The sequence below is a fragment of the Megascapheus bottae genome, chromosome 10 (genome assembly GCF_031878675.1).
Source record: "Megascapheus bottae isolate mThoBot1 chromosome 10, mThoBot2.hap1, whole genome shotgun sequence".
NCBI classification, from domain to species: domain Eukaryota; kingdom Metazoa; phylum Chordata; class Mammalia; order Rodentia; family Geomyidae; genus Megascapheus; species Megascapheus bottae.
Genome location: NC_143518.1, coordinates 43,365,532 through 43,384,356, shown reverse-complemented (window position 1 = coordinate 43,384,356; position 18,825 = coordinate 43,365,532). Strand labels below are relative to the sequence as shown.

Below are 18,825 nucleotides of genomic sequence, written 5' to 3'. Positions count from 1 at the left end.
TTTCCAGTCTTGGTGCTTGAACTCACTGCTTAGGCATGGTCCTTGGGCTTTCTCAAGGCTAGTGCTCTACCACTTGAGCCACATCACCATTTCCTGCCTTTTCTGTGTATGTGGTACTGAGGAACTGAACCCAGTGCTTTGTGCATGCTAGGTGAGCACACTACCATTACGCCATGCTCAGGGTCCCCTCTTCCTCTTCTTCTATGCCCTGTAGAGCTAGTTTTAAGCAATATTGATTTGTTATTTTGATAAAAATAAAAATATAATAATTTAATACTACTGTGCTACATACTTTACTACTTTAAGGCCAGGTGTCACCAGAATATGGCTACCACTCTCAAGGGAACCCTTTCTCTGGGATGGTTCACCTTTTTGGTTGCTTCTGTTGCATATAGGCTCCTCTTTTGAATTATGGTTTGAATATGAAATATCCCTCAGAAGTCAAGGTGTGTGATATATATATATATATATATATATTTTTTTTTTTTTTTAGTTGTGGGACTTGAACTCTGAGCCTGGGCGCTGGCTGTGAGCTCTTTAGCTCAAAGGCTACCTCCCTACTCCTTGAGTCATAACGCTACCTCCGGTTTTCTGGTGGTTAATTGGAGATAAGAGTCTTGCTGACTTTTTAGTGCTTGGGCTGGCTTTGAACCACTATCCTCAAATCTCAGCCTCTTGAGTAGGTAGGATTAGAGGTGTGAGTCATCTTGCCCTGTTTTTATTTATTTAAACTTTAGGATGTGGGCCTAGATGGAGGAAATAGGTCACAAGCAGCATGCCTTCAAGGTTACCTGGTCCTCAGCCCCTTCCTCACTCTCTGCTTCTTATTCTCCATCAGGTGAACAGCCTCCTCCTCTTCTACATGTTTCTACTGCTATAATGTTCTACCCAAGCACTTGTGGCCAAGGAACCATAGACTGAATCCTGTGAACTGGTGAGCCAAAATAAATCTTTGCTCTTTTAGTTGTCCTTTCAATTATTTTGGTCATAGTTACATGAAAGTAACAAATTGGTACCAGAGAAGTAGAGTCATTGCTGTAGCTAAACCTAACTACATGGGTCTTAAGCCTTTGGGAAGCAGACAAGAGGAGGCTTGAATATCTGTATTACTTAATGGGTCATTCTGATTGGAATTCAGAAGATAGAATACTAACAGTAAAGTGAAGGCCCGGCTCATGAAAGTTCAGATGGAAATGAAGACTCTATTGGGAATTGGGCCAGATGCCATTCCTGTTCTATTCAGACAGATGATTTGTCTGCATTTTGTCTGTTTCCTGAGATTTTGAGTGAGTGAAACTAAATTTAAAAATAATGATGTAATTAATTGGATGAATAAAATATCAAGACCAAATAGCATTCTGGTTATCCAGTTATTACTGTTGGCTGCTTAAGTCAGGTTTACAGTAATATCAGGAGCAAAAAACAAGCGTGGAACGATTTGCAATATAGGCAATTGGGCTAGAAAAAGAACTTGCTTAAATTAGGTTAGAGACTGTGCTGCTGCTGCTGCTGCTGCTGCTGCTGCTGCTCCTGCTCCTGCTCCTCCTCTTCCTCCTCCTCTGTTGTTGGTTGTGGGGCTGGAACTCAGGGCCTGGGTGCTGTCCTTGTGCTCTTTACTCAAGGCTAACCACTTTGAGCTGTTGCTTCACTTCTTGTTTTTGAGTGGTTAATGGGAGATAAAGGTCTCATGGGACTTTTCTGCCTGGGCTGGCTTTGAATCTTGATCCTCAGATCTTAGCTTCTTGTGTAGCTAGGATTATAGGTATGAGTCACTAGCGCAGGCTAGAGAGTGTTGTTCTTAAAGCGATTATGTCATTAAAAAATACTTGGTATTGATAAACTGCTTTGTTAAGTGGCAACTCCTTTGTACAGCTACTTAAAGATAATAAAAATATATTTAAAAATTAAATACTTGTAGGCGTGGTGGCTCATGCCTGTAATCCTAGCTACTCAGGAGGCTGAGATCTGAGAATCCAGGTTCAAAGCCAACCCTGGGTGGGCACCAAGTGACCAGAGACTCTTATCTCCAATTAACCTCTAGAAAATGGGAAGTGGGGCTTGGGTAGGGTGGTAGCTCTGAGCTGAAGAGCTCAGGGACAATGCCCAGACCCAGAGGTAGGGTGGTAGCTTTGAGCTGAAGAGCTCAGGGACAGTGCCTACGCTGAGTTCAAGCCCCATGACCCACAAAAAATATTAAGTACTTGACAGCAAGATGATAGGAACGATGTTTATGAGGGCATCTCAGCAATTGATGTGATTCTACCCATTGCAGGATTGATGTAAAGGTTTTATTTGAGCAGTCCAGACACTCAGAAGCTGCTACAGCGATAGTCTAATTTGGGGCTGGCTACTACTCAAGGTGGTGGTAGACCTAATTGTTGTATACATGAGTCTGGTTTGCAGGCCTGTAGAGTAAAAGAACTATGGGGTCCTGGAAGCTTCCACTCAGATTTCAAAGGCCTGGACAGCCAGGCCAATGTGTGGTAGGGCCAGAATCTTTACAGGCAGCCGCCAAGAGTGTGTGAGAGTCTAGGTTGCAATGGAGATCTCAGAATATTTGAGATGCCAAGAGTGTGAAAAGTTTGCCAAGAGAAGTCAGAGGCAATGAGGGGAACCAGTCCAAGAAAAAGGTCAAATGAGCTGCAGTCACCGAGGCCACAGTAAGGCTACCTAAGCTTTATAGAACCCACAACATGAAGCCTCCTGTCTGGGATGCCAGACATGGTGCTGTAGGATTTTATATTAGCCCTTGTGGGGTTCAGTCTTACATTTTTTTCATTTTTGTGCTCCTAGTTTTTCATCTTAAATTTGAGTGTGTTTACTCTGTACCATTATATTCTGACAATATGTAAATTGTTTTGAATTCTACAGAGGCTTACATCCAAGAGTTTGCATATTAGAAGTGATTTTTGTATTTGGACTTTTTGAATCATTTTGGAGCTGTTAATCATTTGGGGAACTCTGAAAGAGACTAAATGCTTTTGGAATTTTGAGGTAGCCATTGATGATGAGGTGTAGAACTTTTATGTTTTGATTGTGTGGTATTCCCTACAGACTAAATTATTGAATACTTGGGCTCTAGCTGACAACATTGTTTTGAAACTTTAAGATATGGGTCTGGTTGCAGGAAGTAGGTCACAGGGATATGCTTTTGAAAGTTTTATCTTGCTCCTTTCTTCACCTTTATTAGGTGTCTACTTAAGTACTTGGGACCAAGCTACCATGGACTTAACTCAGATTGTTCAGAGACTGAGAGCAAATCTCTGTCTGTCTGTCTGTCCATCTGTTTATCTCTTTGTCTAAATTAAAACTCATATTGATTATTACTGTTCCAATCCAGCATTCTAGCCTTTATTCTGGGTTTTTGTGTGTGTGGGGGGGGAGTTGAACTAGGCCCTAGGCATTGACCCCTAGCCTTTTCACTCAAGTCTGGCATTCTGTCACTTGAGCCACAGCTCCACTTCATAGGTTCTCTGTATTTGTGTCCCAATTTCTAACAAAGTACTTAGCTCTACAGTATTGTTTTGTATCCCTAGTATTGTGTCCAGGCTTTGGTATTAACTGATAAATACATGCTTTAGGCACTTGAATAGATGAGTGAATAAATAATTATGGTTCTATGTATGTATTTTCAATGATTGATCAATGTTTGGCATAAAGTAGATGATGAATTAAATTTGGGTCAGCAAATAATTCTCACTAATACTTTCATTTTTTACTTTTGCACTGTATAAAACCTAGAATGTCCTTACTTTTTACTCTTTAAAGCTTGAATTTGATAAATTAATTAATATAAACAGTCTAGTCTTTTTCCCCTTATCTAGAAAAAGTGATGAATAAAAATAAAATTGTCTTGTTAGAAAAAAATAATTTCTTTGTTTTTACTTAAAAAAAACAACAACTTGAATTTGGGCAGCACCATTGAAAAGAACCCAGCATTTCTAATTACAAAAATTGTAGCTTGAAGAATTTGTTTAGCACATTTTTCACATTTGTCAGCTCTAGGGATGTGAAATATGTTCTGCATCTGAATTCTCTTCCTAGGCCTCCTGCTGCCAGACAAAAAGAATTTCCACTTCACTGCTGCTTGTTATTAAGCTGCTATAAACAAGAATGCTTGAAGGGAACTGAGGAGCCAATGCCTAGAAATTTCTGATAACCTCAGACTCATTCCCAAATGACATTATTAACTCAGTGAGTAATCAGGAGAAAAGCAGTAGGGTTTCAGTCACCTATGCCCTCAAAGGTTATAGATTTACAATCTAGGACAGCCATTAACGGTCATACCTCCTAAAGTAATTTTTTTTCTAAAACCTTTAGGGAAATGTGGTCTATTTTTCTTTCTTCTGATGTAATTAAGACTAATAACTGAGTGCTCATAAATGCTTTATTTCTAGAAATGTGCTTAAAATGACTCTATGGTTTCTTTGTTTTGCTTTTTCTGTTTGTCAAAATACAGCATTTGCATTGTAATTTTTACTACTGAATTTATAATTATAATTTTCTCAAGCTACTGGGAAAGAAGGGAGGGAAGTTTTCTATTTGGTAATGCCTGTCTACAACATTGATTGGGAATTATTTTTTATTTTAAGGCATTTTTTTCTCTTACATTGCTTTAAGGAAATGCTTCTTTTAAGCTTTTCCTTCCTATACAAATAAGAATGTGTTTTAAAAAAATGAATGAAAAGATCAAACCATTTACAATCTTCAGTTGTAAAAACTTTTCCTAAAAACCTAAATGACAAGTTATACATTCCTATTTTTCTGTTAAATTAGAAAGTGGTTTGATATATTCATATTTCTAAGTGTAGGCATTTAAAGCTAATATCTAAAAACATTGCCTAAAAATACTTATCTGGGCAAAGTATTGTCATATCATAAGTTCCCTGCTCCCTACTGTGTTCTATCACTATTTATATTAATTGTTTAAGCATTAGCCTCTTATTACTGATTTTTTTAGGCACACATACACACACATGCGTATGCACACACACACACACACACACACACACACACACACACTCAAAGCCTTTTTGCTTTTAGGTACAGTTTTATTTTCTTTTTAAATGTTTAGTTAGTTATCTTCTGTGGGGTTTTATGACAGTGTAGTATCTTTTTAGGAGGGAGCACAGGTACCATAAGAGCACAGTCTAGGTGAAGACTGGTGAAAGTTACTAAGTGAAAGGGAATGCTGGTCATTTTGGGCTCATTGAGGTTCAGTGTTGACCTCAGTGCCTGTGCTTTCCCCCTTTTACAGAAAAGGTAAATTCAGGAGGCTACACAGAGGAGACTTTTTCTCCATGTATCCTTTGGGCTCCAGCAAGTACCATTCCTCTCCCTTACTCATTCCCTTGGTCCTGGTTCTTTCTACTACTGAGGCTGCTTTTTTTTCAGTTTATTTTAATTTTTCATTGTTATTGTAGAATTGATATACAGAGGTGTTACAGTTACATGAATCAGGTACTAAGTATGAGTAAATTTTTTTTTCCAGTCCTGGGGCTTGAACTCAAGGCCTGAGCACTGTCCTTGGGCTTTCTCAAGGTTAATGGTCTGCCACTTGAGCCACAGCACCACTTCTGGCTTTTTCTGTGTATGTGGTATTGAGGAATTGAACCCAGGTCTTGGTGCATGCTAGACAAGCACTCTACCACTAGGCCAAACTCCTGGCCCTGAGTACAATTCTTTTTGGAACATGTTTTCTCCTCTGTCACTCTCTCCTGGTTTTTTCCCTCCCCTCCCCACCCACAAGATATATAAATTCACTTTCCATATTTTTCTTGTGTTGTATTTGCTCATCCTTGTTCCACTTTTTCTGTGTTCTCCCTAACCCTTCCAAATACAAAGTAACAAACAAGACAAAAGAAAAACAAATTTTTCAAAGCAATCAATCCAAAAAATCATATGGAATAATAAAAGACCCAGAATAGCAAAGATAATTCTTAGCAGAAGAACAGCACTGGAAGAATATCAATACCAAACTTGAAGTAATAAAAATAGCTTGGAATTGGCACTAGAATAGGCCTCAGGACCAAGACCCAGAAATAAGCCACGAACAGATAGCCACCTAAGATTTGATAAGGGAGCCAAAAACACAGGTTGGAAGAAAGACAGCCTCTTTATCAAACAATGTTAGCAAAATTGGCTGTCTACATGCAGAAAACTCATATTAAATACTCATATATCACCCACACCAGAATCAACTCTAAATGGATCAAATACCTCAATGTAAGGCCAATACTGTGAAAAACAAATAAAACAGGAGAATTAGAACTAGAAATATGATCAGTATATAGTATTCTTGGGGTAGTTTTAATCCTCTATATATTTTTAAGGTAAAGATTGGGTATATTCAAATGCAGGTATGTTTTACTATTATTTATGAACCCAAAGTAATTATGGATATTTATTGCAATTCATTTCTATGAATTTCCAGCTTAACAAGCTTCTTTGTTGAACTATAAGCTGATGTCTTTCTAATCCTTTAGAATGCAAGAATGTTTATAAAATGTATATATATATGTATATGAATCATTTAAGAGGTGCATACTAAAATATAACTAATCCACCCCAAATTTGGGGACGACTAGTTTGAGTTTGACAAAGTTTAGATGCTTTGTGAAGATCCAGTCACTGAATGAATCTTCAAATCTCTTAGTTTACTTCTTAATTTTATAGATTAAAAAAACATTGTAGAGACTGAATGGCTAAGGGAGAAGCAGAACTCAAATCATGTCATTGCCATTCATTACTTTATATATTTTATTTTTTTCGTAGGGCTTGAACTTAGGGCCTGAGCACTGTCCTTGGGCCTTTCTCAAGGTTAGCACTTTGCCACTTGAGCCACTTTACCACTTCCAGCTTTTTCTATGTATGTGGTATCGAGGAATTGAACCCAGGTCTTTATGCATGCTAGGCAAGCACTCTACCACTAGGCTAAACTCCTGGCCCATTACTTAATGTATTTTTTAAAGAAATTTTATAACTTTCATGTTATGTAATGATTGAAACTTAAGCCAACTGTAATAGAAGATTTTTAAAAGACACTGCTTTAGTGAATTACCATGATAGCTGTGATTAATACATTCTTTGTCTATAAATGGGCAATTGTTATGTTCTTATGGAAGTAAACAGTTTGATTTCCTGAGTTTTAAAGGGTTCTTTTCTATTGTTAGTTCTGTTTGTTAGTAAATCCTTTGTTCAAGCTAAACAAAGGCTCTTCTAGTAAACTTCCCCTCCATGGATTATTATGAAGTGTGCATTTGTTGAACAATATATTGTCATTGACTTTAGTGAAATGGACTTTGGAAATGATCTACTTCAAGTAATTCATTGTTTAGAAGAGAAAATGGACTCTAAGCAGTTAAGTAACTTATCAATGCCACATCAATAGTTAGTGATAGAAATGGAGCCTGAGCTCCATTGGTGCAGATTTATCTAGACAATCGTATATGTTAAGATATTGGGCAATTGGGCCGCCTTACATATCAAATATTTTTTCATATATTTTTTATTGTAATTAATAGAAGGGGTTACATTATATTCACCAGATAGAAGGTTCATTACTTCACAAATATTGATACCCTTTCTCATGTCATGGTCCCCATTTCCCTCCTCCTTACATATCAAATATTAAATTAAACTTTGTGATTATTGTGCTCAGGCCCTGTGCCTGTTATAGACGGAGAGAGTAAGTGGAGAATTCTAAGGAAAGGGGGAGTTTGAGGGAGCCAGAGATGGAGTAAACAATCAGGAAGGATAAAAATCTCTTAGAGTGCAGAGAATGATTTGGGGGAGGAAATAAATTATGGTATGTTCATACTATGTAATGCTTTCACACATACTAAGAACACTGAGTTACCTCTGTTACTACTGTTTTAAAGGCATAGCCATGACAGAAGTAAACAATCAGTTTGCAGAGTATAATGTGTGATATCCTTTGAAAATATTATATATGTATGCATATGTAGATATTCATTTTTTGTAGATGCTATACTTGTATCTCTTTGAATGAAGTACATCTGAGCCTTCAATAACTTGAAATAAGTGTAAACGCTCTTGTAATTTTCCAGCATCAGGGATAGCTCTGGTTCTAAGGGGCTGTTTGTTTTAAATCATAGTTACTAATAAAAGAAAAATATTTTTGGATGTAAATATTTACCAATAGCATATTAATCATAGGTTTTGTGTGGCACTAACAAGCTAGTCTCCATGTAAAAGTTTAAACTAGGCAATTTCAAAGCTGGAAACAAAAACCAATAGCAATTTGAGTGTTTGAGAAAACAAAATAGTACTCTTTTTTGGTTAAGGGATATGTGTGTAATAAGTATCACCTCCTGTTCCAGCTTGTTGCTTTTTTTAATTTGCAGTAGCACCAAATTCATATTTCTAGTTTGTAATCAAGACTCTCAAATCCAAGGACTGCTTTTCAACAAAGGAACTCTTTCACTCTGCGGCATAGAGTTTGTAGAAACCATGATGAGTGTCTAATGTAAAAGCTTATGATAATTTTAAGATTAGTTGATTCAAATTACAGAAGAAGAAAATAGATTATACTTAATGAAATAGTTGTAATAAATATTACAAGGATTTTATTTTCTTCTTAATCTTTTCTAGCTTTTTAAATGGGACCATTAACCTTTCATGAAGAATTCTCTCTATCCCCTTTACTTAGTACTAGTATAAAACTCTAAGTGAAAATTAGATGAATAGCAGATTAAAGGAAACCATTACTTTAGTTTACTGCTTTGGTCATGTTGAGAAGCTGAGGAGAGAAAAATGAGACAATTGTAGATTTGTGATATAGTAGTCATTTAATTTGGCAGGGCTTTATATTTATAGAGGGCCTTAAATGTAGATTTTAAATATTATTCCTAAAATGGTCTTTCCTTTCCTTTCTTTTCTTTTTGCCAGTCCTGGGGCTTGAACTTGGCCTGAGTAGTGTCCTTGGGCTTTTTCAAGGCTAGAGCTCTACCACTTGAATCATAGTTGTGACTTTTTTTTTGGAGGGGGGTGTGCTTGAACTCTGGGCCTGGGCACTGTCCCTGAGCTGTACAGCTCAAGGCTACTGCCCTATACCTTGAGCCACAGTGCCAGTTCTGGTTTTCTGGTGGTTAATTGGAGTTAAGAGTCTCAAGGACTTTAGTGCCTGGGCTAGTTTTGAACAGTGATCCTCAGATCTCAGCCTCATGAGTAGCTAGAATTACAGGTGTGAATCACCGTGCCTGGCTACTTGTGGCTTTTTCTATGTATTGTGGTATGGAGGAATTGAACCCAGGTCTTCGTGCATGCTAGGCAGCACTTTACCACTAGGCCAGACTCCCCTCCCCTCCCCTTTTTGTGTAATGGGTATATAGAAGGGTTATAGTTATTTGAATTAAGTACAATCAGTACAATTCTTTTTGAACCATTTTCTCTTTTTAGTTGCTTTCTGGCAATCTTTCTTTCCTGTCCCCACCCATAAGATACCCAGTTCGTTTTCTACATAGTGTTTGATGAGTATCACTGCTATATTGTTAGTCTTATCTCCTATTAACCAGCAAAAAGCCAGAAGTGGCTCATGAGGTTGAATGCTGGTCTTGAGGCACACACACACACACACACACACACCCCTACAAAATCTACCTTGAGCTATTTTAATTTTTTCCTTCAGTTTTCTTAGCGTCTCTGTGTAGCCCAGGCTCTTTTTGAACTGTCTGCACAAAACTGACCTGGGACTCATGGTCTTCAGCTCTTGAGTGCTGTAGGCCTCCTTAAAAGTTTTAGTTTTTTTGGTATAGTCCTGAGATCAAGCCCAGCGCCTCATATATCCTGGGTAAGTGCTCTGCCACTGGGCAACGTTTCCAGTCCTATACATTATTTTAATTCTGTTCATTCTATCTCTCTTCCCCTGTGCCATATACTGAGAGCCTATGAAATAGCTGGTGCCCTTTTTTTTTTTTTTTTTTTTTGGCCAGTCCTGGGTTGGGCTCAGGGCCAGAGCACTGTCCTTAGACTTTCTCAAAGCTAGAGCTCTACCACTTGAGCTAGAGCGCCACTTCTGGCTTTTTCCTGTGTGTGTGGTACGGAGGAATTGAACCCAGGTCTTTGTGCATGCAAGGCAAGCACTCTATCACTAGGCCAAATTCCTGGCCCCGCTGGGTGCCTTTTTTGACCTCTGACACAGGCAAAGAGAAATAGCATTAGAAAACATTTGTTAGATACCTATTATAAATTAAGAGAGTTCTTGACTCTTGACTTGACTTTTAGGTTTTTATATGACTTGAGAGTTTTCCCAGAAGAAAAAAATGTGTAATACTGCCAGGAAAATTCTGGAAAGGAAAGTTAAGAGATGTCTGAGTTATCAGATAAAAATATGGGGTGTTAACAGTATCTACCTCTTAGCTTGTCATGAAGATTAAATGTTATTATTTATTAAAATTCTTAGTGTTTGGCACAGAATAAACATTTAATACAGTTCTAACTGCTGTTCTTACTTCCCTGGTATGGACATTCATAGTGTGTGTGGAAAGGTCTGGCAGTTGTGTATCATGGTGGGGTAAGAAGAGAGTGTTTTAGCTCCTGGAATATAAACTGTCGTATTTTTACTATGTAGATCAAAACAAAGCTTGAACAACACCACTTTGGTGAATAGATTTTGCATCTTTTATGTACACACTCTCTTCCTAGCAATTCCTCTTCTTAGTGAAATATATAGGAATAATATACAAGAGACTTAGGTCAAAAGGTTCACTGCCAGCTTGGTGCCAGTGGCTCATACTTGTTATCCTAAGTACTTAGGAGACAAGTGTTTGCTTCTTGAGATCCCTTCTTAACCCATTGCTGGGCACAGTGGATTGCGCCTGCCCTCCTAAACCTTCTAGAAGGCTGAGATTGGGAGGATTCTGGTTTTAGTACATCCTAAACAGGAGGTGTTTTAAAACTGATATTTTCAAAAATAGCAGTTTTCTATAAAATTAGCATTTTGACAAGTCATTAAAAAACACTCTTTGAACATATAGTGTAGTATCTTATTCCTGTCTGAGATGGACATAGAGACCGTAGGTTTTCTTTTCTTTTTTTTTTTTTCTGTTACATCTGTTTACCATATGGTATTTAGATTGCTAGACAATCCAAAATAAAACAGCTATATATCACAAAGAATAATCTTCTTATGCTTCAGTAATTTTGTCTCATCTTTAAAGATTTATCCTCTCATTTGATTCCTGGCAGGCGTGAGAATTTTGCTTTACTGGGCTCTTCCAGTCATCTCCACTACAAAGGAATGGTTTCACATTCTATTTTAGTAATCTGGGAATGGCAAATATTTAGAAGAAGTCCAATACAATGGCTGAAAAAAGAAGGAAATGAAAGTTTGGTGGATTCTTCTCTTATGTGCATTAGACTTGAAAGTATCTTTGTCTTGTCAGGGAAGAAGAAACTGCAAATTTCATAAATTAAGTTAAATTCTTCTTTTTAGTACTTTCTAAGTGAAGAGAGAAGGCTATTTTCTGTATGTTTCCTTTTTTCCACTTTGAAGTATCTTTAGGCCATTATTTCGTGTGTTTTAGATTATTTCCCATTTCTCTGACTTGGTTTTCCATGGAATTTAACAGAACAAAGAATATTTCATTATGGAGACCTGTATATCTCTTATATTCTTATGCCAGGCTAAATCTACTGGAAAAATGATGCCAATAATTAAGTATCTTAATTATTTGTATGTAAGTGTTTAAAAATAATATACTGTGAAGTATAAATTAGAAAAACTAAAGAGGACAATTTTTTGCAAAAAGAACTTTTGTTTTTAAAAAGTGTTAAGATCTACTGAAATATCTTATGATTAGATCATCCTTTCCTACATAGGGAAGCATTTTATGGTTTAGTACTAGCAACTAAAGAAATGCCAGTTAAAATAAATAGGAGAATAATTTCACATCTTTTAAATATGTGCTGTGTGTGTGTTTTAGAGATTACAAGGCCCACTGTTTGTCAGGATGTTAGATTTAGAGGGTAGTCAGATAACGCAACTTAAGTACCCTAAAAATGTTTGTAGTCTTTGACTCAGTAATTCCACGCATGGAAATTTATTCTAATAAAATAGTTTAGAAGAAGCACCAACACTATGAATGTTGTGCAAAATTTTGTGCAAAAATTTAAGTAGAAACATTACTTTTATGAGTTCCAGCTTTTTCAAAGCAAAGAATTACATTGTTGTTATGGTTTTGGGTGCCAGTCCTGGGGCTTGAGCTTAGGGTCTGGGCACGGACCTTGAGCTTTTTGCCCAAGTCTAAAGCTCTACTGCTTGACTCATCACCAACACTAACAATAACAACAAAAAGACCCATGTTGCCACTTCCTGGAGTTTTCTTTTTTTTTTCATATATTTTTAATTGTAATTAATAGAAGGGTTCATTATATTCACCAGATCTGGAGTTTGTTTCTATGAATAGTATTTTAAATGTTCAGAGAAGTTAAACTTTTGAATTTTTCCTCTAAGGGTATCCTCATTTACTTTGACTGTGTGTGACTGCCTAGAGTTGTGCATAGCTAGGCTACCATGTCCAGTTCTATTTAGAGCTAGCTTTCACATATGAGAGAAAATACATGCACTTTGTCTCTCTGAGTTTGGCTTACTTCACTCAGTATAATTTGTTCTAAGTCCATCCATTTCTCTGCAAATGACATAATCTATTTTTTCTAATGGATAAGGAAATTCCATCTCTTCCTCCCTTCCCCTCTCTCTCCTCCATCTCTCCCCCTCCCTCTCCCTCCCCCTCTCCCTACACACACACACACACACACACACACACACACACACACACACACACACACAATATTGATCTACTCATTAGTTGTAGGACACCTGGGCTGTTTCCATAACTTGGCTATTGTAAATAGTATAGCAGTGAGTGAACATGGATGCGCAAATGTCTTCATAGTATCTTGACTTATGATCTGGGTAGATACCCAGATCCATAGTTCTAAAATATAACTGGACATGATAACCTATACATGATTCTAGGAATTTATACATAAGTAGATGAAAGGAGGATATCAGTAGGAAGGAACCCAAATGCCTAACTCTCCTGAACATGTAAAATTCTATTTATTAAAGTGAATTCCAGAAAACAAACAAAACATAGATTATTTATGTTGATAGTAGTGGTGGTGTTTGTGTATGTTTCATTTTCTTCTGTCTCTGCTGATTTGCCATTCTTATTTCTGAATCTCTCTCCCTCCCCCTCCCCCTCCCCTTCCCTCCCCTCCCCTCTTCTCTCCTCTCCTCTCTGGTGGGTCATGGGGCTTGAACTCAGCCTGGGTGTTGTCCCTGAGCTCTTCAGCTCAAGGCTAGCACCCTACCCCTTGGCCTGGGTGATGTCCCTGAGCTCTTCTGCTCAAGGCTATCGCCCTACCTTTGAGCCAAGCCCCACTTCCAAGTTTTCTAGAGGTTAATTGGAGATAAGAGTCTCCAGTCCTTTTGTGCCCAGGCTGGCTTTGAACCTTGATCCTCAGATCTCAGCCTCCTGAGGATTATAGGCATGAGCCACCGGCACCTTGCCTAAGAGTCTCTTTTAAACTCCTTTGCCCATTTAGTGATTGGTTTATTAGCTTTGGGGGGGGGGGTATTTTCTTGAGCTCCTTGTATATTTTGAGTACTAGGCCTTTGTTGGATGTATTGTTGATAAAAATCTTCTCTCAGTCTATTGGCTGACTTTCTAGTTTAATAAATATGCTCTTTGCGGTGCAGAAACTTTTTATTTTGATTAATCACATTTGTCAAGTCTCTCTCCTATTTGCTGTGCCCCTGGAACTCTTTTCAAAAGTTCCTACCTATGCCGCTAAGTTCTAATATTTCTCTTCCATATTGTAGTGAAGAAACATTACTTTTCAAAAATTTATTTATTTGTTATTGTCGGGTAATGTATAAAGAGGGGTTATAGTTACATTCATCAGATAGTACGTGCATTACTTCTCATACATTGATTCCCCTTCTCATGGTTTTGTTTCTATTTCCTCTCCCCCACCCCCTCCTAATCATCTTGATTCGCCCCCCCCAGAAGAAACATTACTTTTATATGTTCTTATCTTTTTCAAAATATAAGTCATACTTTTTTTAGTGGCAGTCTTGGGGCTGAACTCAGGGTCTGGACTGGAGTTTAGAATTCCTAGGTACTAGACATTTATGATATATGGACCCACATATATACGTTCAGCTATACATTTTCTGGGGATGTTGTTCATGAAACAGATTCAAAGTCAGTAGATCTGAAATGGGCCCTGAGAACAAGCATTACAGCAAAACCCAGCAGCTGTAGCTGGTTGTAGTCCACACTTTGTTTAACAGGACTTTATTGAGTGGACTTTGGAATCACATTATCTAGCTTTGGATCCAGTTCTTCTACTTTATGAGATTTGTGACTGTAATGAATGATTAATGCTGCTTAATATTTATATTGTACCCATAGCAGTTGAGGCATTTTATTTCTATTTTTAAAAATTATTACTTTAAAAGTGATATATGGAGGGGTTACTGTTTCATAAATCAGGTAATGAGTACATCTCTTTTCAGACAGTATTACCCCTTCCTTCTGTCTCTCCAAGTTTTCCCTCCCATCCCAGCAATACATGGGTTATTAGAAGGTAGGACTGGCTGGAGGAAGTAGGTGACTCAAGGCATATGCATTTGTATAGTTGTTTGTTTTTATAGTTCATTTTCAACATAGTGTCTACTGAATACTGCTGTTGCAAAGATATTTTAAATTGCCGCTCGGTACATGACATGAACTTGTAAGAAACAATTGATGGGTAGAATTGAAAACCAAATAATGCCTTTTCTATTTGGATTCATGTATTATTCATTAGATCCCTTCCCTCCCCCCGCCCCCATGTGTGACAGCTATTAAAGCTAGGTATGGAAACCCAAATTAGAGCCAGCTTTTCAGCTTTTCAAACCATCCTAACACTAAGGGTTAAGTCAAGCACCCCACCCCCACACATATTGAAAAGATCAGCACAGCCTCTCTATTAGTGAGTTTTTCTTAGCAGTGACAGAATACCTGATAAACAACTTAAAAGACTAAAGATTTGTTTTGGCCCAGAAGTCTAATGTAGGATTACTTGGCTCTTCTCAGTCCATGGTCACTTGGTTCTGTTGCTTCTGGGTCATTTGTGAGGCAGAGGGCATCATAGCTTAATAGCATGGTAGAGGAAAGCACTCACCTCTTGCCCAACAGGAGCAGAGAGAAGAGGAGGGAACCAGAACCAGGTATGCCCTGAAAGAATATGCCCTGATCCAGTACATTAGTCCATTGTTGAGGTTGGCATCCTCGTCAGCTCTCAATAGCGCCATCAGCTGGGATCAGTTGTTCAACATAGGAGCTTTGTGGTGGAGAACATTTCATAGCAAATCTGACAATCTCAAAATGTATTTTCAGCTAAAGCTCTACTGACTGAATAAAGACAGAGTTTCAAGTCTCCCTAGTAAATAATACCTGAATTTCATCCTTAAGGAGGATTAACTTGATATAGAAGGAAACTGAACGCAAATGTAGCTGGCTGGGAGCCAGCTCTTTGAAGTTGCTTGACTTGCGTAGACTAACCCTGTCAATTCCAAAGGTATAGGAAGTTGTAGAGGACTTTGATGTCAGAACTGTTGAGAGACATTGTCTTCCTTTGAAGAATAATTCAAGGCAATCTTCACTTACAGAGGGCCAGTTTTTTGACCTGGAAAACCTGGAAAGAAAAACTATGCCAAGAGGGAGTTGAAAGTTGCTACAAGTGATTTGAAACATCATGTTTATTTAAAGATTTTCGAGAGAGATCATTTGGAGTTAATCTGGTTTACCTAGAGGCGGAGGATTAGTTTTTTCAAAATGATTCCTTATGGGAATTTATAGTCCAATGGAATGTATCTTCAGGCACTGACATGTTTAACTGTAGACATTTCTGGGGAAGGCAAGTTTATTGATAAATGCACAACTTTACATACCCTCACAATGTATAGTTGAGATGCTTTTAAGACAAGATAATGGATATTCTGTGTGTGTGTGTGTGTGTGTGTGTGTGTGTGTGTGTGTGTGTGTGTGTAAGTGTAAGGGGGAACTCATCACAAAAGCTGAAGGTTCAATTTCAGAGATAGCAAGTTACCGAGTTTCGTCTCTGATGTCAGATTAATGGGAAATTGGAAACTAAAAGCTGGCTTGTGCTACCCTCTCACACCTGAAAATGTGTTAGTTAAGACAGGCATCTTTCCAATATAGTTGTTTGAATACCTAAAGTACAAGCCCCTATTTTCCTGTCTGCTTGTCATCCTTCTGATTGGCTGTTCTTATTATAGCCAGGATATCTGAACATTTTTCAGGCCATTGAAATGAAAAGAAGCCTGTCAGAATAATTTCTCTGTTTCTTATAAACTCATGGTTTGAAGGAGAATAGCTTTTTCAATCAACTAATTTATAAATATCACATTGTTTTTTGTTTGTTTTGCTGGTCTTGAGGCTTGAACTCTGGGCCTAGACATTGTCTCTGAGCACTTCAGCTCAAGGCGAGCACACTATCACTAGAGCCACAGCACCACTTCCTGGTGGTTGGAGGTAAGAGTCTCAAGGACTTTTGTGCCTGGGCTGGCTTTGAACCATGATCTCGGCCTCCTGAGTAGCTGGGATTATAGGCATAAACCACCCATGCGCAGCCAAATATCACACTGTTTTAAACATTTTGGGGGGGTGCTATTTATAATACTGTTGACTTTAAAAAAGATAAGAGACCATTTGATCTAACTTGGTAATATGGGGCAGGTTTGGAGGTCACAAGAGCAGCCCATGGCACCACTGAGCTAGTATCAGATCACTAATAACTATCTGGGTCCACCCTGGTGCTCTCTTGGGTCCTTGGCAATAAGTCCCTCAAATGTTGACTGTAAGAACTAAAAGGAGTTCAAAAGTTTTCATGGATTTGAAGAATGGGATCTGCCTGACTGTTAAGGACAGTGGGACATTTCATACTAGTTGTTCCATATACCATTTCTGGAAAGTGGGTTAACTCTGGAATTTCTTGAGACATCATTACAACATGGCCCTACTTAAGTTACCCCTGTTCATGTCTAAGTGATGGTGTAAAATGGAAAGGCCACTGTGAAAATTTTAATTGTAGATGATGGTATCACATATGAACCGCAGACTGTGTAGTTACTATGTGGATGTGAGGTGTGTGTGTGTGTGTGTGTGTGTGTGTGTGTGTGTGTGTGTGTGTGTGTGAGACAATCTATACAATCATTGAGGTCTTTTTAAAAAGTCAATATTTTTATGTAATAAACCAATCTGAAGAAGGAAGAGATTGTTAAAATTAACATTTTCTTTGGTGTTTTTATTGGTCTAAAAGGGTAAAAAGTTTTAGTAAATTTGTTCTGGGGTAAGGGAAGGCTATAGATCAGATGGGTTGTATAAAAATTATAAAAAAAATTGAAATATCTGCAATAATGGGAGAGACTCCTTAAAAGTTTGAGTTTTCATGATTTTTATCTAAATATATATTTTGATAACAGATTCTGGTATACACTGAAGATGAACAGACAAACCAGAAAGTATTTAGAAATTCCCTGCTTCCCCCCCATAAACTGGAAAAAGGAACCACATCTTCCTAAGCATTTATATTTCTAAATTTTGTCTTTTACTAGAACTACAAAACATTTAAAGTTTTACTTTGTTATTTTAGTGATAAGCATATTTTGAATACCTGCTTATGTCAGATTTTTGTGTGCATTTTTTTAACTTTCTTGAAAAACCTTTAAGAGGTTTATTCTTAGTGAGTTTATTTGGTTTTTTACATATTTTAAACCTTGAAAAAATAAACAAGGTAAGTTTTTTAAAGTAAACATGCATACTTACAAAAGAAAGTTCTTTAAAATATTTATGTTTTAAAACATGTTATTTAAAAAATTAAGTGATGTGTGTTTTTTATTTCTGATTAAACATTTTGAGAAAAGGTTTTGGGACGCTTTTGAGTTGACATACAAACCCTCAGCTTAATTTTAATTATGTTCTAAAATCTATGTGCCAGTGAGAGAATCCCTTCTTGAATACTTGTTTATTATACATGACATTTGAAATATGATGTAAAAATCAATGTTAATAATTTTTTTAAAAAAAGGATAAATGAAAAAGTTCTCACAATCTTCGCAAGCTAGGACTAAATAAAATTTGATGTTTAGTCTTTTGAAAGCTGGTATCCTTTTACCTTGTGTGGCAAGGTGTGTATGTTGAACTGATTGATGATAGGCCAACTGTTTTTCTTCCATAAGTGCTTTTCTGCAATTCCTGAAGACTTGTGCTTAAGAGGAGATCTTTCAAGAGATTTTCTGACTAAAGCTGACAGAATACAAACTAGCACTTGGGATGGTATCCTTTAGTTTTTATGATACTGTCTTTCTTCAAAATGGGTTTTCCATTGGCTCATTGTTTCCTCTTGCTGCTGATTTTCCCATAGTCATTGCCACATAGTACAACTGCATGTAGACTTTGTAGACTTTGAGGCAAAGGCTATCACTGGGAAGTACTTATTACACTAGGAACATAGGATAATGAAAGAAATTATTTTTAAAAATGTAATGTTCTTAACATTACTTTAGCAAAATGTAACTATATTTCATTATCTTGAAAAAACTTTCAACAACAAGCCTTTCTTATTTTGCTGTCTCAGAGCAAAAAAGAAATATCCAAGAAAGTAATGTTTTTTATTTTTTGGCAAATTTAAACAATCTCGAATTCAGTTATAGACGAGAATTGTAGCTTTCAGTCTGTTGTTACCAGTTCTGAAATGTTAAATATTATCTGCAAAGTAGAAATAAGT

General features: G+C 37.2%; 1 protein-coding gene across 3 annotated transcripts in view; it reads left to right on the top strand.

Moving 5' to 3' along the window:
• Disp1 (dispatched RND transporter family member 1) overlaps positions 1-18,825 on the top strand; it is a 153,756-nt gene that overhangs the window by 40,801 nt on the left and 94,130 nt on the right. For all 3 annotated transcript variants that reach the window (XM_090341147.1, XM_090341144.1, XM_090341143.1), the window contains exon 3: positions 839-934. The gene's annotated coding sequence lies outside the window, so the exon portion shown is untranslated. The remainder of the gene's footprint in view (positions 1-838; positions 935-18,825) is intronic.